This window comes from Manis javanica, chromosome X (genome assembly GCF_040802235.1).
Source record: "Manis javanica isolate MJ-LG chromosome X, MJ_LKY, whole genome shotgun sequence".
Classification (NCBI taxonomy): Eukaryota; Metazoa; Chordata; class Mammalia; order Pholidota; family Manidae; genus Manis; species Manis javanica.
The window spans coordinates 1967843-1992164 of NC_133174.1; the positions used below are offsets into that span (position 1 = coordinate 1967843).

Consider the following 24322-nt stretch of genomic DNA (forward strand, 5'->3'; position numbering starts at 1 on the left):
GCAGTGAGGGAGGCACAGATCAGAACCCCAAGGAGATACCGCTTCTCACCCCCTAGCGTGGCTACAATCCAAGAGACAGATAATAACAAGTGTCGACGATGATGTGGTGAAATTGAAACTCTTGCGCACGGCTGGTGGGAACGTAAATTGGCACAGTGGTTTCGGGAACAGTCTGGTAGTTTTCCAACAGTTAAACCTGGAGAATCCATAGGACTCAACATTTCTACTCCTTGTGGCACACCCACGAGAAGCGAAAATACAGGGCCCCCCAAAAAACTCATACACAAATGGCAGCAGGAATTCCCAACAGCTAAAAAGCACAAAGAACCCAAATGCCCATCAATGCATGAATGCATAAATAAAATGTGGCCTGGCCATATAAATAAACATTATTCAAGAAATGCTACCACATAAATGAACCTGGTGAGAAGTAAGATGAGGCTGCCAGAAAAGGCCACATAAGGTGGACTCCATTCATATGAAATGTGCAGAACTGGCAAATCTACAGAGACAGAAAGCAGACAAGAGGCGACAAGGAGCCAGGGAGGTGGGTGCTGGGCGATTAGGGCTGACTGCTCAGGGGTTGAGGTTTCTTTGCATCGTCATGAAAAGATTCTGAAATGGATTACGGTGGTAGTTGCACAAATATGTAGATATACTAAGAAACATTGAATTACGCACTTTAATTGGGTCAACTGAATGGCACGTGAATTATATCTCAGGAAAGGCGTTGAAATGCATAAATTAAAACGATGATGATAACGTGCATATTGCAGAGGGCAGGTCAGAGGGGATGCCAAATACACCTGATACCTGTGTAAGTAGCCATTATCATCATCATCTTCATGAAAATCATCATTTTTGAATATTCTGATAAGAAAAGGTATCAGTTTTCTTTGGGTAGAGAAGTCCATGCCCACATGCTAACATAATGACCCTCATAGCCACATGAGATGGAGAGAACACATTTGGCAGGCATCTTACCCATGCAGCGGCCAGACACACAATTAAGGCAAGTTTAAGCAGCAACAGGCAGTAAAACGTGCCTTGTCATACTTTCTACCTTAATGCGAGATGCACGGTACCACTTGCAACCAGTAAATTAAAAAATCATGCACGGGGACTGACTGTAAATTGTCCTTCCCAACCTCTTCCAAACTGTTAATGGACAGAAGATATGCTTCCTATAAAGAGGATACTATTCTTTTTTTTTTAATTAAGGTATCATTGATATACAATCTATGCAGGTTTCACATGAGCAACATTGTGGTTACTACATTCCCCCATATTATTATCAAGTCCCCCCCATACCCCATTGCAGTCACTGTCCATCAGTGTAGTAAGATGCTATAGAGTCACTCCTTGTCCTCTCTGTGCTGTACTGCCTTCCCCGTGACACCCCTACATTACGTGTGCTAATCGTAATGCCCTTTAATCTCCTTCTCCCTCCTTCCCCAACCACCCTCCCCACCCTCTTCCCCTTTGGTAACTGCTAGTCCCTTCTTGGAGTCTGTGAGTCTGCAGCTGTTTTGTTCCTTCAGTTTTGCTTTGTTCTTATACTTCACTAATGAGTGAAATCACTTGGTACTTGTCTTTTTCTGCCTGACTTATTTCACTGAGCATAATACCTAGAGGATATCATTCTTTTTTGGGGGGGGTATTATTAATCTACAATTACATGAGCAACATTATGATTACTAGACTCCCCCCATCATCAAGTCCCCCCCACATATCCCATTACCGTCACTGTCCATCAGGGTAGTAAGATGCTATAGAATCACTACTTGGCTTCTCTGTGTTGTACAGCCCTCCCTGCGCCACCCGCCTCTACATTTTGTCTGCTAATCATAATACCCCTTTTGAGGGTATCATTCTTAATGGGGCCAAATAGCAAGACCGTGATCCCCAAGCCAGACAAAATGGCCAGGAGATAAAGAGCATATGGGACCTAACATCAGCAGAGAGGATATGCCTATTGACCCCCAAGTTGACGCACTACATGGAAATTTTTGAACTGAATAAATAAATCTCGCAGAGCAGGTGGAAATAGTATTCTTGAGTCAAGAATGGACAGAAGGCAAACGTCCAGAGGAAATGGGGTCTGGAGGCGGGAATCTCCTCTGTGCATGCCTGCACCTGCTGACCAGGTTCGTCATCCCTGGTTTGTGTATGAGCACAAGGGGGTTTGGGGGGTGACAGTCTGTGGCCCAGGAAGGTAGGGAATTCCAGGATGAGCCCCTAAGAGTGGAAGCCCAGAAAGTGGCATTTGGAGGAAATCAACTGCATAAAAGGGCAATGTTCATGAACAAGGTTGTTGAGAATATTTGTCAGTCTGAGCCCTGGCCACGGATGAAGCCATATGAATGGATGGATAAGAAAAAATAGTCTCTCCAGCAATCTTTCATGCAACAGACTCTTTCATCTGTGGGTCATTGCAACTGGAACTTATTCCATTCATTAGCCTGAAATCCTCAATTGAAACCATAATTTAAATTAGTTCTAAATTGGTTGTGTCTTTGGGGACTTGGTAGAAACACACAGGTATTTTGTCTGGAAGGCTACACACATCCAATGCAACACTCCAAGAATTCCTACACATATGGTTAAGGAATCTCAGCTACCACCAAACAACAAAAATCCAAAACCTCAAGGAAACGACACACACGTACAGAGACTCACACACGTGTTAACTGGCTACATAATTTCTGTACGTTGTACAATATTTGGCTGGAAGGTCAACCAGACAGATCTGTAAAGCAACTGAAATCTTTGCTGACCTAGAAAGCATTATTTCCCAGCATATGACCCTCTTGGGTCCCCAAAGCTTCACTTTTCTGGCCTCTTAAAAAGCATGTTACCAGAGAAGTATAGAGGAACGTGGGCATGCTGTTCAACTGTGTGAGGGTGTTTGTCATTTGTGACCTCACAGATGCGTCTGTGACCTGGCAGACGTGGTGAGTGCAGGCGTGGGAACAGTGACAGAGTGTGGCCAGGGATCTGGAGCTCCTACCAGCTGAGCTATGTTAAAAAGGTTATTATTATCAAGTGAGTAACCACTTCACTTTTACTCTGCTACATGCTCATACAATCAACATTTTATCGATGCAGCGATTTCCCTTACCTGTTCCTTCCTTTTCTGAATGGTGTTCCCTAAGTTCATTTTTGTCATGGCTTTGATGTCTGATGTCCCTGTGATTAAATACAGCGCTCAGGGTGCTATGAGTAACAGGGGAATAAAGAAACCACATCTTTGCCTTTCCTCAAAACTCATTTATATCGCTTCCAACCAGGTCCTCGTTTCCTCTAACCCTAAACTAACCTATTTCGTTCAGCTATGAAACTGTCACTTTGTGGAGCAAAATAGTTGCATGCTGGTGATTTCACATGGACAAATGCATACCTGGGTCAGTTCTGCTTTCTTAGTTTTAATAAATGAGACCATATTCCAAGTAAGCCAACATGGATCTCATTCTGGGAAGAATGAGTTAATTCACCGATTGGTTTCATTGAACAAAGCGTTAGTGAATTTTACTAGGAGCTGGAGGTAGACAAACAGAATGTTTACCTAAGAAGGTTATAAAACCCCCGAACTGGGGATATTTCAGTGTAAGCTGGACATGAGACAGCATGTGGTGGCTTATCCTGGACCTTTTTGCGTTTCCTACCAACCCCACACCTTTTTTTTCTCTGTCCTGAGCAGCCCCTCCAGCCAGGGGTCCTGCTGTGGCCTGTTCACCTGCTTCAGTCTGTCCACATGCCTGCTTCTGAGCAGCTCTCGCAGCTTGCTTTGACCTTGACCATCCCCTCCCTTGTCCCACCAAACTGTGCCCCTCTTGAGCTTGAACACCTGCAGCATTACAGCCATCCCGTCAACACGTGGCCATCCTAAATCAGACAGCTTTCAGCCAGGTGCATGCTTCTCTCCTACACACCAGGACGCCTTATCATAACAATATTTGTCCCAAGGCTCATGAAATCCCAGAGGCCCGTGACCCTACATAAATATCAGCTGCCTATGAGCAAGTTATTTTCCTTCAGGGACACTCTTTGGCTGTCATCTGATGCCTGCAGCTGGCCCTACCTGACTCCCACACAATCAAGACATATCTCCTTAAAATCGAGCGCCAGGATCGCAGAGCCACACGACCTGACTGCGTTGGCCTGGGGGCAGGAGGTGAGCATGTCCCTGATGGTATGGACTGAATGTCAGATTTACACACAGATGCTGTTGAATTTCAGGTGGTATTTTTAAAACAAGGCTCTATGTTGCTTATGTTCATACTGGAGAATATTAAAGAATGTGAGTAGCTGGAAAGGAATCTAAGAGTTATATGTATATCATATACATTCATAATTTCTATATGTAACTTATTATGAATTATAACCTGATGGCAATTCAGTAATTTGCAACTGGGACAAGGTCAAAAAATGTGATACATACACACACACACATATATATATATACATATAATTATACATATATGTGTGTACTTAAATATATGTAAATTATATAAATGTATATACACATACCTCAATACATGTGCTACTGCATACAAAGGTATAGTTGTTTAAATATAATATTCAGTATATACATTGTATATTATAAGTACACCTTTGCATGTAGCAATAACAAATGTACTTAAATAAGTTATAATGTAATTTAAATAATTCTGATACAAATATACATACATATACAATTATAAGCACACAATTATGCCTCTTCTTGTAACGGTAACAAGTGTGTTTATCTATCTTCTGTTACGTGCCAGGCATTACACACGATTCCTGAAATGTGACTGAACAAGCAGATTCATTCACTCATATTCGTTTAAATGACAGTGATGCAATTGGGTTCTGTTTTCGTGGGAAAGGCTATTTTGACGGACACTTAAAAAGATTTAAAGAGAACTATTTTATAGAAATGTTTGATGTCTCCTATCATGTCAGCTCAGTGTTTCCCTCTTGCATGAGAGTTATTTAAATAGCATCCCAGCGTCAGGTTTTGTGAGGCGCATACCTTTTAAACACACCGGGAGCCAGAACTGCTGTGAAGCGTTGGTTTCCTTTCTACGTAGCTGTGACGCTTGGGGATGTCACTGCATCCTGGTTCACTGCCGGTTCTTCAACTGAAAAATAACCATCAAAACATGGCTATCATTGAGCTGCCAAGAAATTTAAAATATAATGAACGATAAAAACGTCCATGAGATTAACTTATGTTCAGCTCAACAACTTTTTCAGTGACCACTGTAAATATACAGACCCTTGTATTTGTGAAGAATTACCAGGAAACCAAAATAAGGACAAGCAACACTTGTTGGGGACAAAATATCCTCTAAGACTTACAGACCGACGGAGCCCCGACTACCTCCTAAATCCTCACTCAGCATCTCAGGGTTGTTTTGTTTTGTTTTGTTTCCAGAAATGCTCACAGCAACCCAACAGGCAGACTTTTAAAGGCAACCATGACTTAGTGAGATTAAAACTCAAGTTGCAAGTAATCAGTTGAGACACTCAAAAAACAGAAAACAGCACAACGAAACATCTATGCAGAGCTGTGCATGGATGCTGTGTGGTATCAAACCCTCTGAGATTTTATAGGTAGTGAGAATGGGTGTCCCCTGACATGTGCAAGGAAAAATTAGTGGGAGAAAGGGATTGATTTCAGCAGGAATAGTCTTTACCAGGCAGGGTGTGTGTTTGAGGAGACAATGAAGGGCATCTTGGGTTTCAGGGCGTGTATATGCCTGCGCCACTGCGGTAAATGAAAGTCCATAAACACAGGTCCCTAAAAGTCCACCTTCTTGATGCCGGTGTGCAACAGCGAAATCATACACTCAGGAAAGTGAGTTCGAAGAGAAGGTGTGCATCATGTTTAAACGCAGTGAAAAAAAAACTGAAATGAGATTTTGCCCAGATATGAAAGGCCTGAAATAGCAAGTTACAGTATTTTAAGTTTTCGTCCACAGGCAACAGGCACCAAATACAGGTTTCTGCGAAGGTGGCAGACACAGTGACAATACGTCTTACTTAAGAGAGTTTGAGTTCCCCAGGCAGAGAGGGGAGAGTAACATCTCACAGAACAGAATATCAGAAGATGGCATTTCCACACAGTCAGCTGTGGACACGGGTTGAGATACTCTAAACTGAAAAGCAATGATAAAATTTTTTCATTTGCAACCTGAAATGGAGTTTTGAAACTCATTAGAGAGTCTTAAATAACATGAGAAATGATGTGAAAAAAAATAATAATAAGTTGGCTCTTCAGTAGAATCTGAGTTATGCAGCTCCTCTTAATATCTTGGAGATAAAAGCCGACTGTGAAAATGACAACCTGTTGTTCCTTTGTGAATTTTATTAAGCTATGTCTAGAAGTTAGACTTTCACGGTTAGAAAGGATAAAATTCATTCCCTCATTATTCATTTAGCAAATATTTAGTAAGAGTCTTCCATGTGCTACAGATTGTGAGCAATGGCCAAATTTGTAAGCGTGGGCCCCCGTGAGAATAAAAATTCAGCGGAAAAGATAAAACATCCAAGAAGTAATAAAGCCTGACACAGAGCATCTGTCATGTCCAAGCATCTGTACATGTTCCCTGGAAAGAGAAAGTATGTTCTGGTGGTGGAAGCAGGGCAGACAGCAAAGTTCTTTTTTAATAAAAGATAAAAAGGTCGGATGATGCGGCCAAGGGGTTGCAGGTGAGATTAGAGGAGAAACTGGGTAAATGGCTACTGATAATGTGGTGTGAGGAGGAATGAAAGATCACACACACATGGATTTGTTCTCGAGGTCCTTGCAGAAATTGCCAAAAATGGCTCAACAGAGACAACAGTCTATACCAAGAGACTCATGAGAGAATAAAGGACAGAAAAAGACGTGAGTGAAGATGAATGACATATTCAGGAATTTTTTTGACCAGGGGCGCAGAGAAAAAAATGGGGGTGGCGCCCTAAAGGGATGTTTACAACCTTTACAGCCTTTAGGTGAGAGATGTTAAGGGTTTGGGTGGTTTCTGGCAGGAATCATTAACAAGGTAGCTGAATCAGGGCATCCTTGTTGGGGGCAGGAGATGGCGTGACTTACAGACGCCGAGTCCTTGTTGAAGAAATAACTACAGTCATGTCCATCTTGGGGGAATCTCACAGAGGATCAGAGAAATACAAACCAAAGGCCCCACGGAGAGCCGCGTGCCCATGTGTCTTGGAAGCAAGAGCCCGGATGGAGGAAAGACAGGGTCACAGTTTCAGGAGGGCACGGGAGAGAGGAGAGAGAAAATGACAGACAGAACACAAGCACGGGATTTGGACATTTTAATTTAGGTTGACTTGAGGAGGAAAAGGTGTAGGCCTTAGAGGGGGGGCTGCACAATGCTTATAGGAACACAGGACACACATATAGGTTGACCATAAAGGAAAAGTTGTGAGAACTTATTCAACGTTGGTCAAATGCTAAAATGCAAGACAATTTTATGTCCCAGGGGGATAATTTATTTCTGTAAGAAAAGGTTGGTTGGCGGAAGATGCCACGAAGAGAGAATGGAAGGTAGGTCGGTGGAAATCAGCTGGAAAGATACAACCGTGACCCTAAGAATGATGAAGGCCTTAGATGAGGAGCTTGGTAAGGGGAGCTGGGATTGGGGGGTAGGATGACTGATTTGTTAAGGGACTCGTTGAAGTGTAGGTGGTGTGACAGGACAGCTGGCTGAGAACAAAGAAGAGCCTTTTGCAAAGGGAAATCTAGGGCAAAGAGGGGAGGCCTCTCTGAAAATACCTAATAAGGGAATAACCTGCATGGAGGTGATAAAGTCTCAGAGGCTGTCACAGTCACAGAAACAAACCAGATGCACACAGGTGTCAACACGAGAGGCCACGGATCACGAGTGCCGGCTGGGAAGTGCACACGGCAAAGGGGGCTCCAGGCAGGGCTAAATGCGTGGACTCAGAGGTGGAAATGGGTATTTTCTCATATTTCTGCCTTTGTTCTCTATTCTCTTTCCTCCTGCTGCTTATCCAACCGCAGACAGAAAAAAAAAAAAATCAAAGCTTTGTCTTCGGGCTTGGTAACTTTGAGGTCTCCTGAGATGTTAAAATGGGGAGGTGAAGCCAACTGATTACACAGGGTAGGTGTCATTATATAAAATGTAGTCAATTGATGATATAGAATGAATGTTTGCAAAAGAGGTCTTCATGCCTAATGAGTCACTGGAGGAGAATAATAAATCAGAACTAGCCTGGTAGGGCTCATCAGAACAACGCAATATAAACACAGATGTGTGTAGGTCCCGGTCCTGGAGACCTGAAGTGCAAGGTCCTTGTGTGGGCAGCGCTGGCCCTCCCACGGTCTCCCTCCTGGGCATGAGGATGCTATCTTACCCCTGTGTCCCTCTGTGGGTGTCTGCGTCCTTATCTCTTCTTTTAAGGACACCAGTCCGGTGGGATTAGAATCCATCCAAATTGACCTCATTTTTGCCTTAATCACTACTTTAAAGGTCCCGTCTCCAAATACAGTCCCATCCTGAGGTCCTGCAGTGAGGGCTGCCACATGTGACACGTTAAAGCCCCAAACATCGTCTTAGTTCAATTGGGTAGAAATCATTGGAAACTTTTAATAATCTTTTGTGGGCAAATATCGCCAGCTCTCATCAATTCAATTGTGTTTTGTGCATAGCGTTATTTGGCGACTAAAATACCCTATTTCTCAGTATTTTATAGGAAGATGTTAAACGCTTTTGTGGTTGACTTGGTTAGTTACTATTTCTTAAGCATATTGGGAGCCGGGATCAGTGGGCGGAGCGTGAAATTAGGCATTGTAACACACTGGAACATTGCAACAGATCTTGAAACATTGTAAACATATCCACCTAAAAAACTACAGACGATGAGGCTGTAGGATTCCCCTGGGCTTCCTTTTCCTGGTCCCACTGTTTTTAACAGGATTCCAGAGAGTGAGCTTCCATGGTGAAGACGTCCACGCTGCTTGAAAATGCATCCAATTTCCCCCCATCCTCGTCAAGATATTTTGTGTCTCTCAGCTGTAGTTCACTCATGCACACTGTGGCAAAATGAGCGCCTCCTGGGAGAAGAACCCCAGAATGTGCCAAGTTTTCAGAGGCAATGATGGTGTCACAAGCTACTGGGAAAATTTCACTGCTGCAAAGCCTTCCATTTTCTTAAGGCAGCCGGTTCCCTTGACATGTCTTTTTAATAGATGATGATAATCCAGAGCCCATGTAATTCTGTCACCACCTTCAAAGGAGACATTTTAATCTAATAACTTATTAAGTTCTTAGTTCTCTCTGGAACACATCTGAAAAATATTCAAGGTAAACCCTCTCACATCATAATTTGGCTGCCGGATACTCCTAATGAAAATTTATTTCAGGCTGATAACAGGTTCCATTATTTGTGAGTTTGTTGAAGATTTCTGCATAGGAGCCTTTTTGATACGGTAAATTTATAAGCAATAGTTTACGCTTGCCTAATTTATTTTCCACTTAGAAGGGAATGATAAATAGATAAAGCCCTCAAGAAGAAAAATTGGATTTTAAATTGCTCAGTTTTCCTATTTAAAAAAAAACAACAACACACACACACACACACACACACACGCACACACACACAAGTAACCAGGTGATGATTTACGGTTGGAGAGAAAGCAGAAATGGTTTTGTTCAGGTAAAGATGGAAATCAGAATGCCGTAACTGGACATTTCTTTCCTATCCTGCCTCCACTTGGTAAATTTAGATGTACAAAATTCTCGGGGGTGAGGGCACTCAATCTTTTGCAATGGAATGGAAATCGAAATTCTGAGAGGTGGTAATAAGGAAATGGTGTGATTGTATGTCGCTCGTGAATGTGTCATGGGCTCAAAGTACCTATAGGTTAAGCATTTAAAAAAATCTATTTCACATGCTAAAGGAAATACACTTGTGAATTCATATAGCATGTTTGTCTCCTTCTCTGGACCCAGGTCCAAAATCTACATAAATCATCCCCTTGTGTCTGACCACGGCATATTCCCAGGAGGTCAAAGTTGGTCACCTGGGAGATGAACCTCCCCTGAGTGAGGGGTTATCACCAGTTCTTGTGAACCGTGTCAAAGGTGGGCACGGTGGTCATATGGCACAACCGAGAGCGTGGGTGTGGCAGCGAATGATGACATGTAAGTGACACTGCACATATCACCTTCCCCTCTCCCTTGGAATCCCCTGGAATGATGTTTGGGACTCCACCCTTATGTATGTGGGGTTGTCTCTGTTCCTCTGTGGGCACGTGTTGGCTTCCCTGCAATGGTTCTCTGACCCACGGCATCCTATCTTGCCAATATTCCCCATTTCCTTTTCGTCAAAAACCAAAACAGCAACAGATCTCTATTTTTCAGAGAGAAGACGTTTTAAACAGTATCTCACATGTCCTTTGTGAAATGCAAGCACGGGGCAGGCTTCTTTCTCCATCTGCAGCAGTGCTTCCCACGCGAGGAGAAACACCACCCAGTCCCTCTGCAAAGGGGCACAGCACACATGCAAAGATGGTGCGGGAGAAATGAAAATCTGATTTCCCCAGGAGTGGCAGGCACCACCGGAGGGAGCCGCCTCTGCAAATGCATGCATGATGGACACACACTCCAGCCAGCAACTCTAGGCAGCCACTGCCAAAGCATTCATATAATTTCTGGGCGCAAGTCTTAGGGCCAACCGGTTACACCCGGCTTCATTCACACTGGATTCTCTTGCTACAAGTTCCCAGGGGTGCATTTTTGTTCACTGTTTTTGTAGCACGCGTGCCTCTGGGGATGTCTTGTTTTTCCCTTCCACTGTCATGAATCTTGCTCTGATCGATACACCCTTACGTCCATTCCTGTTTGTGCCATGTTGAAGAAGTGTTCCTAAGACCCTATAGCTTTCCTGTTGGTCCTTTTTGGTTTTTTCCCTCAAATGGGGATAAAGATGGCCTCCTATTTTTATATTTATGGTGTAGGCATTTGGAAGGCAGTGAGATGGAATGAAGAGGAAATGATTTTAAAATAGGGGAAGCCTCTGCAAAAGAGAGCTGAGCACAGAAATGCATGGGTATCATTCCTTTCGGGAAATTGTTAAGCTAATGGAAATGTGGTAAATTATGGATCATTGAACAAAATGGGATTGTAGCAGTGTCCCATTACTTGGTACCATTTTGGGGGAGGAAAGACACTTTCCTATGGCTTAGGTAGCTGTTCCTATTATATGTAAACAATATATCCTGTGATATACTAAACCATGGTTTCTGACACATTCTTCAAGCAGAATCTTGAATTTGTGGACACCGACAAATAGAATTCTGTCTTACCGCTGATCGTCTTTGGGTCAAAATGATTTATTTCCCTGAGGAGAGGTTGAAAGGCTATGCTAAGATTCATAGACGCATGCAGTTGCAGAGCTAAAACGGACCTTGGAGTCAACATACCCTTTCCATCATTTTAGAAATAAAAAAATAGCATAAAAGGGACTCTATGATTATTAATATTTTGGGGATCACAGAGCCTTTGAGCATCTGATTAAAATTATGAGACTCTCTCCAGAACAATGCAGCTGTGTGTCAAACCTGGCACGTGCCATGAGGTTTTCCAGGATTTTGCTACGGAGTTTTTACCACTGGATGTTAAGAGCCCTCAAGTTGAGTGATTTATCACAGGCCCCTCGGGGGGGTATCATGAGCTGTTCCTGAAAAAGTTCTCTGGTTGCAACTGAAACCACACATTTCAGAAATTGAGAACTTTAATTGACACCTTTGTAACTCATGTTCCCTTTAAAATGGAATCTTCAAAACACTGGCACCCCTAGGTCAACAGTTTGCCCATTTCCAAATGACAATTTGCAATGTATAATTGGTGTTGAATGGGGATTTTTGATGAACCCTGACTGCTTTCTTTAGTTGTTATTTTTTTCTTTGTGTTCTTTATAGTAGGATATTCCCACTGTGTGAGAACGGAAAAACAAAGAAACCTTATTTTATCCATGCAAGGGTCACCATCCACTGGGGCCAGCATTTTTAACGTCTAAATATATTAAAGCCTTAGTTTTAAAAGACACCCTGAGCTACATTCAACTTCTCAGACCTGAACGCGCTCAACGATCGCAACACTAACAGATATGCTCATGCTTTTCAAAGAGAAAAAAACAATCATTTTTTTTAATGGATGTCATCTATGTCATGCCATCAACTTACACTGATGCATTTCACGTGATTCCAAACAATGATCACGATTGAAAAATTATGAGGCCAAGGAATCCTCTTCAAATCGTCAGGGTCAATTTTTTATTTTGCATCATTTCTGCCTAAAATACTAAGGACTATCCTTCTGAAATAATGCCCAGTGTGGGCAGCATTCACTGTCCACCCCAACCTTCATCTTGTACCTCTGACAGGTTCCTAAATCTCTTGTTGTTCTTAGACTTTACCAATTTTTGTATTTCAAAAAATCAAATTTCAGTCTAGACAAGTGCAATGAGTTTTCCCCAATTCTGGAAGGAACCCAATACGTTTCTTTGTGTGTGTGGTTACATGTATAAACACTGTACCATATGTGAAAAACTCTAATATAGTAAGCACTATTTTAGTACTATGGAATTTCTTGCAAAGCTGAAAAGAACATGGGATCATCGTTTGCATGGAATCTGTTTTCAAATGTTTGTTGAACAGGTCATTCATATTGTACAATGGTTTTAAAATGTAATACTGGGTGTTGTTAAGGCAGTTTCACTGAAACTGCACAACCCCCACCTGCAGAAAATAATTATACCCACGTCAGCTTAAACCAGTAATGCTTTATTTTCTTATTGTCTGTACAAAAAAAAATGGCCATAGAAAGAACTGAGGAGATTTATTTTGCAGATGAGCGAACATAAAAATTGAATATTCAGATTCCAGGGTTATGTTAACTAAAGTTAGTTTTGTCGTAGAACTTAGGAGACCAAAGCCATCAATCTAGGCAAATGTGCTGTGTTCACAAAGATTTTCCACGTGGTAAGGCATTTATTGTTCTGTTACCAATATCAATAAGAAGTATTTGGTGGTAGAATTATATATAAGGGCATAGCTCAAGATAGTCAGGTCGTTAATTTTTGGAGGAAGGGAAACATACAACAAAATACATTTGCATGTTTCAAATCTTGGCCCAAGTATCTGAAGAAAATGCTGCAACATCAAATGTGACATCCTTCAACTGAGACATTTTCTAATATACTGAGTTAGAAACCATAGTACAAATGTAAGGTATTTGATAAACAGTCTAGCGAAATCTATGAAATCCCCTCAGGGTGGCTGTGTGAATAAACACGGATAGGAGGAGAATTTTGAATCTGAGACGTTTTCATTTCCAATGTACAAAAAATGGAAACAAGTGAATCCTCTTTAAGTACAACTTTGATATTTTAAGTTTAGTAAGATCGCTATTCATTGAATGAAGTTACCTGTAAGTTCTTTTGACCAGAAAATAGTCTAGGTATCTATGAAAATACTCTGTTCTCCAGGAGACTTAGGTATCTTTCTGGAGATAAGGAACTCACATACACAGATGGGCAAACCGGAAACAACTGACCTGACACATTAAGGTTTGCACATTTAAAATGGGGCTTGGAAATCTCAAAGGGTGTGAACAGAGGGGTTTCTGCACTGGGCGCTCTTTTCTTATTTACCTTGAATGGATTCTGCCCATTGGTTTGTTTTAATGACATTGTCCACAGCTCAGCCAAGGCTCTAAGAATTCCATCCCACTGGGTAATTTTACATCATTTTTGTCGTTTACATAAGGACAGTTCCTCAAACCCTGTTCTACGTATTTTTTCTCCCCCACTGACAGCTTCGTGGTCTCCAGTAACACTGAGCCAGATACCCTTGTTCTAGTCAACCCTCAATTCTTGCAGCCACCTTAAGAAAATCAAATACACCCAGTTCTTCAGAGGTTCCAGGATACGCTAGCAGGATTTCCATAAAATGTTACATCTGATACTTCACCATCCTCAAAGTAAAATTGATTCATTGTAGGCACTACCATTGAAACGGATTTTAAAACTGCTATTATTAAACTAAACTCTATTTTGCTTCGTATGCCTATCACGATGTTGTGTCCTGTAGCTCATAAATTGGATGTGTCTAGTATATTATACCTTTGGTGGCAGCTTAGGAAAGTTTTCTTGCAAGTTTCTTTGGAAAACTTGACACTGTTAAAAATATTGCTGGGCAGAAACAAATACTTTATGTTCTTGCGAACAGATGAGTCAGACTTGAACCTTGCAGGCGTTGCATATATCAGCATTCACAAACTTTGAATCCTATAAGGCTCATGAGTGATGGACCAGCCAAATATGGCCAGACTGTGAGCTGTTTTTCTGCGATGTCCCTACAGCCGTGGACGCACTGTAGAATTCCCCCCTGCCTCAGATAATGTTTCTCCCTTAAATTATGCCTTACTTCTAGCTTAATTAAAACTACCAAGGAAGTGTTTCAAAATCTATTTTATAACCACTAACACTTATTTTCTGTTCAATATTGATTAATGCTGTTCCATAAGAATGCTTTTAACAGGCTTTAAATATTATGTTATGACAGATCTTGATGACAACCTCAGGCACCATATTTTGGAAAGATTCTGTCGTATGTTACAATTTAGTTTCTTGGTTGTTCAGAAATACAATGAATCCATTTGGGTATCTGCAACATTAGAAAGCATGGCTCTTCTGCAAATGATCACATGCTGAAATTCAGTGACAAAATTAAAGGTGGCTATTTATGCAGAAAATTAATGTTTTTAAGTGGAATATCCTAAAGCCATCCCTGTGTAATTCTAATTAATTTTCCACATAATTACAAAGAGTTCAAGCTTTTGCTATCCACAGTTATTTGGAAGTCTTTCCCTGTACATCTTGGGCCTGTCACAGCCTTAAACACTCGACAAAATACACGAGCATAGCATATGTAAAGCTCTGAGGCAGCCATGATCCCTCAGCGATGTATTTTCCTGCAGCATGTGTCCTGCTGGGTTATTTATCAAAAGGCTGTTCGTTGCTTGCCAAGGTTTGGAACTGGATGAAGGCAAATGGACACACACACACACACACACACACAGAGGTTGGACAGATTTCCCCCTGTTGCCTACTGTGGGGTTTTGCTCATAGCAGTTGCTCATGGCTGTTTGCAGAAGACATTCCTTTCTTCCCTTTTAGTTTTTTAGAAGGCTGGTATTGTCCGAACAACATGCCTGGAAATCTCTTGTCTCTCCAGCCTAGGGGCATAAGGACCATTAGCATGGAAAGGCGAGAGACCGTGCTCCTTTTCTTCCAGTTGTGACTAGTTTAGGAAAAGCCATGAGATCTATTTCTGATCAGAGACACAGAAGAAATAGAGATGGCAATAGTGTTTTGGAAGAATTGAGCTCTTTGAGCTGAAGAAGGTAACGTGTGTTCTTGGGGTTCACCCTACAGAGCTGGGATGGATCTGCCACACCCCCACAGTTGGTTCGGCTGTGGACATGAATGACTGCATGCCTGGGCCTGTGAACATGTGCCCACCACCTCTCTTAACCCCGAGAGGGTAGGGACTGCTTACTGATCACGTCACGGAGAGCAGAGCTAGAGGCTTTCCTACTCGTGTGAAATGGCTAGAGAGAACAGGGAAAGACGAGTAGTGTGGGCTTTTCAGAGGTTTAGGGCTCAGTGCTGGGGTGAACACCTTGCTAACAAACAAGGAGAAAGTCACGGGCTTTTTAAAAAAAATTTTTTATCAGTTTTCACTGAGGTGGAATAGAAGGCAACGGGCAGGCATGAGGCTTAAAAGCTGTCAGCAGTGAAAAAACAGAGTCCCACTTTTCATTACAGTCTTGGTTTTGATCGAGACTGTGCTGACGGGAACTTCTCATCATCTCGTTAAAAGACAACATAGATCTAAGACGCTAAGCACGCTGAAGGATGTATGAGGTGGGATGCAGAATCCCTGAGGGTATCTCTGCAGAGCTGCAGTAAGTCTGGAACGATGTACCCCTGAGTATCTTCTTACATGAGATCAGTTAGTACCCGGATCACTTAAGTCAATACGAGTTGGGTGATCCATCCTGGAAGCAAATTACATTCTCGATTTTTCTCTGCTCTTTTATCTTGTCTGGGTCCACGCATGTTTGATTCCCACCGGGAGAGTGGTTACCATCTGTGGAATGCACACATCAAGGGCTCTGGCCTGGTCCATTTCTACTGCATAAAGGACGGTCCAGCTCCATCCCAGGAAAGAAGCGTGATTGCAAAGCCCCTGTGCATACCATAGTCTCCAATTTCTTCATGTCCTCCTCATCCAGGTGTGAAATTTAGGCACTATTTTATACCCCACAGCTATTTAACACCACGAGTCCCCACAGGAAGACAGATTCCCTCAAGAAAAGAATCATGAATGTAAGAAAAAAGGATATCAAAATAGTTGGAGGTGAAATCATGATGCTGTGATTTTCTCTGTGTGCATAAATATAATATATACACACAAAGTCCCAGTTAATCACAACACTGGGACCCTCACACATAAAAGATGATCACGCAAGGCCTATAAGCAGCTCTATCTCATGCCAATCATGGATCTGTGATTTTAATGCACATATCAGGAGCTAGCCGTGACGTTTCCCAAAGTGTAAATCTTAAGATTATTTTGCAAGATGCGTTGATGCAAATTCATAGTGAAGAATGGGACGGTGAACGATGGCCATGAAAGTGAAGTGTCACATCTTGTTCCCACTGGTGTTAGAGATGAGTCATCACTGGTGTCCATTTATCCGTGGAACGCAATAAGACAGTCACTTCTGTCTTAATATTTTAGGGAGGGGGGGGTGACTTTGCCACAGCGAATGCCTTAATATGGATACACAGTTCCCAGGGATGGCAGAAATGCTCCAAACAAGGACACAATGAGCCCTCAAATGGCTGTGTTCTCACCTTCAGCTCGGCACCGGGGAACGTGGGCATTTGCATTGTGCACCTGTACAGATGGAGTCTGAGGCCATATGGAAGATGACTTGTTCTCTGATTGTTAAGGGGGCGCAAGGGGGATCCTCCATCAATGCAAAGCCAGATGTCTTGGCCTTGCAAGGCGGCTTGTCCAACCCCTGTCCATTCCCTCCTGCCTTCTGATTTCACCTCTAGCTGACTGCAAATACTGCATAGTCCTTGAAGTACTGGAGAGAACAGAGGGCAGGCGTGTGCACATGCAAAGCAAGACACAACTTGAAACAAAATCCTTTCAGACAAGATTGAGGGGGGGACCAGGAAGAACCAGGACTTGCCCCCAGGAAGCAGAGCAGAGGGCACTGCCTCTGCCGGTGGGGACCGCGGAGTCAGAGCATCCCAACCTCAATGTCCTGGAACACGTGACTTCAGACAGGGCCCTGTGATAAATGCCACGAGTGAGTGCATGACCCACATTTCCATGTGTCTTTTGTGGAAAAAGAAAAAAAACCATCTCTGCCATTTGGGGAGTGAGTTTTCCTTTTTACTCCTTAACTGAATTCAGATACTGTTTTCGCTGTAACGTTTTTTAATAAAATAAATCTGTATAGCTGAGAGGTCCTATCATGGTATGAGGAAATGGTATCCCTCAGGTCCCTGTGATGAAGACACATAAGTGTACTTGTGACAAGCTCCTGAAGGCTTCAGGGGTCCCGGGGAGCATCCTAGTCCCATGGAAAGGCTTACCGAACCACCTCGGACGCAACCCGCTGCTGTCCTGACGTTTCAACGCTGCTCGTTTCCTCCTTGGTTATTTACATGGACCCCCAAGATGGAGCTTCAGACAGGGAGAAAACTGTGTTCAGGGTCTCCTATCTGACGTTTCCTCCATCCCTTCCCCCCCTGGTCAGGCAGTTGTACTGGACTGAGTCCCGGTCCACATCAGGCAACCGGCTTGGGAGCCATGCAATCCACGCACTCCGCATGCCCGAGTAAGTCAGGGAAGCCAGCATCCCTGGAACCCCGCTTTCTTCAGAACCTAGACCAGAACAGTCCGGTTCTCTGGCCACCACCCCCTCCAAGCCCTAATGAGCTCGCTTCAATTGCAGTTTCATTCATCACCTCGCACTTCCTTAAGGCTAAATCCATATACTGAGTGACATAAGTACGTGATGAGACTAGCTTCCCCAAAATATGATTTATAATTGTAACAAGGAAATGAAACATTGCTAAACCCAAGACTGGGCCAATTATGTATTATTTTTGGAGGAGCAATATATTTTTTCTTTCAGACATTTATGAGTTTTATTTTTCTCTCAAAACCAATTAAGAAATTGTAGATGAATGAGAAAAACTGCACAGAGACTTTCCATAAACCCTGCAGTCAGTCACTTCTGTCTTAATATTTTAGGGAGGGGGGTGGCTTTGCCACAGCGAATGCCTTAATATGGACACACAGTTCCTAGTTTACTGGGATTTCCTTACTGAATGTATTTTTTTCTGTTCTGTGGTTCTATCAAGGACCCTGGATACATTGAGTCTTCTTGTCTCCTTAGGCACCTCTTGGCTGTAAATGTTAAAAGTCAGAGGATTTTCTGTGTTTTAGATCTTGTTGTTCACACTTAAATAGGTAGTTATGGTTGAAAGGCTTCAAGACATGTATTTACATATACTGTTTGAAATCCTTCTGCATATGAGATTTCTGTCTTCTCCCCTTATTTCTCGATATATTGTCTACCTACCTACCTATATCATCTATCAACTATCTATCAATCATCTATTCTCTGTCATCTGTCTATATCTATGTATCTATATATCTATGTATCTATTATCTACCTATTTATGTGTGTATTTAAGTTTTATGAAGGTATAATTAATATACAAAAAACTGCACACCGTTACTGTAAACATCTTGATGAGTGCGGACCTAGGTATACACTTGCGATACCAAGACTATAATCAATATACTACTGCATCTGCAAATGTTACCGTGTTCTTTGGTGGGTTGTTTTTTGTTTATTTTTGTTTTGTAGTTAAGAATACTTAACATGAGTTCTATCTTCTTCCCATATTTTAAAGTGCAGGAAAACCATGTATCTCGTCATGAGTGTGTATCTGTGACCCTGGGGCCATTCATTCAACATTCTTTCCCTCTGTTCTGACACCTCAAGATGCTGTGGCTGTTAGATGCAGAACACCAGGCAGGTGATGTGTTGGTCCACTCAGGAGACCAGAACAAAGTGCCCCAAGCTGGGTAGCTGATCAACAACAGACATGTGTTTCTCACCGTTCTGGAGGCTGGAAATCCAAGATCAAGGCACCAGCATGGGGGGTGAGGGCCCTCTTCTGGGCTGCAGACTTCTCCCATCCTCATGTGGAAGAAGGGGTTGGGAGCTCTCCGGGGGTCTCTTTATAAGGGCACTAATTCCATTCCCCAGGGCTCGACTCTTATGACCTGATCACCCCCCAAAGGCTGCCCTCCAAATACCATCACTTAGAGGGTTAGGCTTCAACATATGGATTGGGGGCAGGGGGTGGGGGATCCTGAACATTCAACATAGCAGACAATCAACCCCAGTGCATGGTGCATTATTATATGACAAGAACTAAGAAGCACGATTATGGGCAAATCATACTATTGCTGGCATCCTAGACGGGTCCTGGCAAACAGGTGGTGCAACCTACGTGTTTGATGAAGGGAGGATGAGGGGAACAGAGTGATTTGATTCAGGTGGAGGGTGCGGAGGTGGGATCAGAATCACGGGCAGTCTTTGAGGGCACGGTGGGCCTCCAGCTTACACTAAACAAGGATGGCACGTGGAAGGCCTCAAGCAGGGACATTCTACTGAGAGATCAGCCGTGTTTTAGTGACACCGCTTTGGAACAAGGGAAGGAAAGCACAGGACACTCGTAGCGGCCATGGCAGGGATTCCACTACAAACCAGAGGGAGAGAAAGTGAGCGCAAAGAAGAAATATTAGAGACAGAATCAATGAAGCTGGCATGTGAGGCAAGGATGAGTCCCTGCATGGATGATGAAATAAAACCGTGGTGGCTGCGTTATTGGACAACCTGAACGAGAGGGCCGACTGGGATTGCAGCGTGGCACGTTCTCACTTGGGCACGGGCCATGGTACCCCCCATTAGACATGGCCGGAAGGTATGACCACCCACTTTCTGCTTTTGAGACAGAGAGCAGGGAAGCTTGTGCCTGCGTGCAAGAGGAAACCTACTGTTTTAAACTCGAGAATCGAGAAGAAAATTCTGTAAAACACAACGAGTCGAACAGTGAACTGAGTCAGGGATTTTATTCGGAATAAAAGGGGTTTGTATATAATAGTGTGAAAATGTAGGCCAGAGCGTCTAGGATGATGGAAGGCTAATCTGATGCATACAGAGAGTGACAGATGAAGAATGGAAATAATCCACTGGATGTGGTCAAAGAAGATCTCACCTTTGGTTCTTACGGAAAAGTTTGGAAATGAAACGGAGGGTGTGTTTCTATGCCTCACAGGATGCGCCCACATTAAAATCTATAAGAGATACTTTATATAAGGGCAAGAATAACCAGGGAAAAGTCACTTTCAGAGGACATATCATGTAATTGTGCTCACGTTGCTTCCCCTGTGAGGGGAGGAGAGAACAGAGAAAGTGGGGAGGGAGAGAATCTTCCAGTGACATTTTTGTACATTTTCCGGACATCCAAGCCATCCGTTCCCCTCCTTGGAGGCACCTATTTAAAAGCCCATTTAAAAAATAGACATCTAACAACCACCAAAGCTTCACAATAATCACTCCCTAGGGCTCAGGTCCCAAGCATATCCCGTAACAGCAGGGAAACGCCAACAGCCTTTTTAGAGCTGATTCCTGCCTCAGAGAGACGTGGATTCAGATCAAATCATCTTCATGCATTTTGTTCAGCAAAGGCAGCCCCCTGCCAGGTGGGTCTCCGCAGAAGCCCAGCCCGATCTCCCTTCCTCAGCGTGATGTAGGATCTGGCACTGAGAATACTGTTCCCCCGTTTGCATGCAGGACCATCTTCCTGGCCCTACACGTTGCTCCTTGCACATTTATGAACGCTGCAGTCAGAGACTCTTAGGCTAAAGTAAAAGCAGTTTACTCCCTCGTATGTTTGCTTTGGAAGGACACCATTGTCAGAGCAATTATTCCAATCAGCGTCCGCTAGCAATTAAGACTTGAGAACGGCCGGAAGAGCAGAGAGGAATGTCCCAGCCAAGGTGAAATGTCTCATCCTTTCTGCCTGCTTCTTTGAAAAGTTCCCTAGCATAATAGCTCCAAATTGTTTGTAATTCTGACAGACCTTCCTGCTCCTCAACCTTCTACCTGACACACCTCATGTATTAAATATCAAAACAGCAGACCTAAAGATAAAGACTTTGGAGAACAGCATTTGAAAAACCATACATGTTGTAATGTCAAGAGTGTTGTTTTTTTTTTTTTAATAGACGCTCTTAAGTCACCAATACACAGTGTTTTATAACACTCTGCCGATGCTTAAACAAGGTTTGATACTTTACTAGTGAAACCCCCAGAGGGACTTTTACAGAAGACATCTGCGCTTTTACTCTTTATTATTTGCAGGTTAACTCACAGAGTGAGTGCGCTTTAAATAAGATATGCTGTGCTAAATCGGTGAATCGGGAAATGGATCGGATTTCTGGAGGTCTGGTCTTCATTCCAGGCACTTAAGGGCAAATCAGAAGAAAGTTTCAATTGGGGGATAACAAAGAAACGCTGTTTTTTCAGTTTTCGAACTCATTTTCCTGGATGGATCAGTGATCATTTTTGCAGGGTGGATGTTACGGGAGATCAGCCCCTGACCACAGAACCTCATTGTCTAACTGTGACTCTAAACACATGCTTTCCTTGATTAGGAAATTATACATTTGACGTGGAGAGATACACTTACTGTCAATACATTTTTACTGTAACTTTCCAATCTGCTGGACAATTTGCTGCATTATCTCACCTCATCTTTTTTATTTTTACAACTCTATTATTAACATTTTATGTCTATTTTATATATTGGCAAATTAATGTTAGAGATACTCTGTAAATTGCCCTAAGACATGAAGCTACAGCCTAGGAGATCTCCATGTATGCCATCTAGGCCCTTTGTCATAAAGTCACTGACATGTAGGACTAAGTCACGCTTTGGGATTGGGGGCGCTCCTGTGCATTGTTGGGAAGTTTGACGGCATCTCTGGTCTCTGCCGACTAGACGACAGAGGCACTGCACCCTGCACTAAAGAGGTGACCGCTGGGATGTCTCCAGACATTGCCAGATGCCGTCTGGAGGCTAAAATGTCCCAAGCTGAGAATCACTCGACACTGGGTCCTTCAAAGCAACTGAACATTAAAAATAGCAGTTCCCAAAGTGTCCTCCAAGACAAAGCATCATCACCCCCTCAGTACTCGGATGTGTCAGGTCCCACCCCAAACATGCAGGATCATAATCCGCAGAGCCAGGCAGCAATCTTTGTGTTAACAACCTTTCTGGACGTTCTGATGTGCCCTCAGGTTTGAGAACCACTGGACTGGAATTATCCCTTATTCTCAGTGCCTGCATTCATACTTCAAGTGCAGAAGGGAGGGAAGGACAAAGAGAGAGAAGAAGGAAAATCCTACCATCAGTCCTCACAAAACTTCAGAGTTTATTTACATTATCTATAGATACGTATGAGCTGAAACCTGGCCTGAGGGCAGTCTCCAGTTTGCAACTCAGGGTGTTTCATTTTCTTCGTTTATAAAGGACCGTCTTGAGTCTCAATGCTTGTGAGGTGCTAAGAATCCTGACTTGAATGTAGTTCGTTGTCTTTGACTCATGGATGTACCAGTTTGGAAAAATCAAGAATTGTGTATCAAGTGGCTGTTCCAGGGAGATACCATGGTTAATGGCTTGTGTCCTTTAGATGGATAACCGGCTAACTGAGTAACGTAAAGGAGAAATGATTTCCAAATTCCTTGCAATGCAGGGGTTGCCGGGGCTGGCGACGTTGGGAGGGTGTATGAGCTTCTTAATGTGGCTGCAACGAATTGTCACGAACTCAGTGGCTTAAGACAATACATACTTATTCCTTCAGAGTTCTGGGGGACAGAAGTCCAAGGTGAGTCTTAGAAGGCTAAATGCAGAGAGTCCAGCAGGACTGGCTCCTTCTGGAGACTCCGAAAGAGAATCTATTCCCTGCCTTCCCCAGCTTCTAGAGGTCACACAGGCTTGTGGCTACACCCTCCATCTTCAGACCACATCCCTCCATCTGTGTTTGCATCAGCATGACACCCCACTGCCCCGACCTTCATGTCTCCCTCTTACAAGGACCCTTGTGGTAACCATGGGCCCCCCACGATCCTCTAGGATGGTCTCATCCTCTCAAGATCCTTAACTTAAATAACATATTCAAAGCCCCCTTCACCACACAGGCTGATGTACTAACATTAATTGCACTCGATGATAGGTAGTAACATTTTTTTAGGGACTTAAATGCCACTAGCTCAATCCACTGTATCTTTGTTGTTTAGTATTTGCTATTTATTATTGGTAAACCCTTACAAATGTGTTTCAGATTCTAGGTCTGACGTATGGACGTATAATCAAGCCTTAGTCACTGATCTCAACAGCGAAAATTCTAATCTAAAAACTCAGAGTAGATTTAACTAGCAAATATTCATTAACTAGTCATGTCCAATGGGCTTGTTGGCTGCTTTCAAAGTAAAGGAAAATGTGTCAACTGTCATATTCTATCCTTTGCATGTCCCCAGCTGAGATCCCAAGGGGCTGGCTTCATGTAGTTGCACTGGGCGGAGGGATATTCAGGGCTCATACTGTGCAAACATATTCAACCACCTCCCCTTTTATTCTGTAGACCAGCCCCTGTGTAGGGACAATGCTTTATACATCCTGAGGGCAGAGGGACTGATTTCTTTAAACAACACCTATCCTTTTCCATTAGTAAAGCAATATGTATTCATACGGGAAATCTACAAAATGACCATTATGAGGAAAAAAGTATTGTTTTCAGTGTTTCTTTGTGAGAAAAACCCTGGTGCCTTTGTCAACCCTATCTGTTCTGCTTTATAGAGTTTATCTAGTATTCTGTACAAGAGTAGGCACAGCCCGAAAGGACGGAGGCGTGAAGAGGGAACTGATGATAGCAAAAACTCCTAGGGGACGGAGTACTATTTCTCTTCCAAGTTAACTTTGGAAAGGCATTATTGCAGGGACTATTCCAGGGAAAAATGATGACTATTTCCTTATAGGTAGTAAGGTATTCCTCACGTTAAACAAATACCTATTAAGCATGCACAAATGTGTCCAACTGTTCTAGATGCTGGGGACAGGAATGCAC

The 24322-nt window shown here is 43.0% G+C and overlaps 1 long non-coding RNA gene across 2 annotated transcripts in view; it reads right to left on the reverse strand.

The window, feature by feature from the left end:
- LOC140847418 (uncharacterized) overlaps positions 1-24322 on the reverse strand; it is a 371005-nt gene that overhangs the window by 165993 nt on the left and 180690 nt on the right. For both annotated transcript variants that reach the window (XR_012127406.1, XR_012127405.1), the window contains exon 3: positions 5018-5126. This is a non-coding gene — a long non-coding RNA (uncharacterized lncRNA). The remainder of the gene's footprint in view (positions 1-5017; positions 5127-24322) is intronic.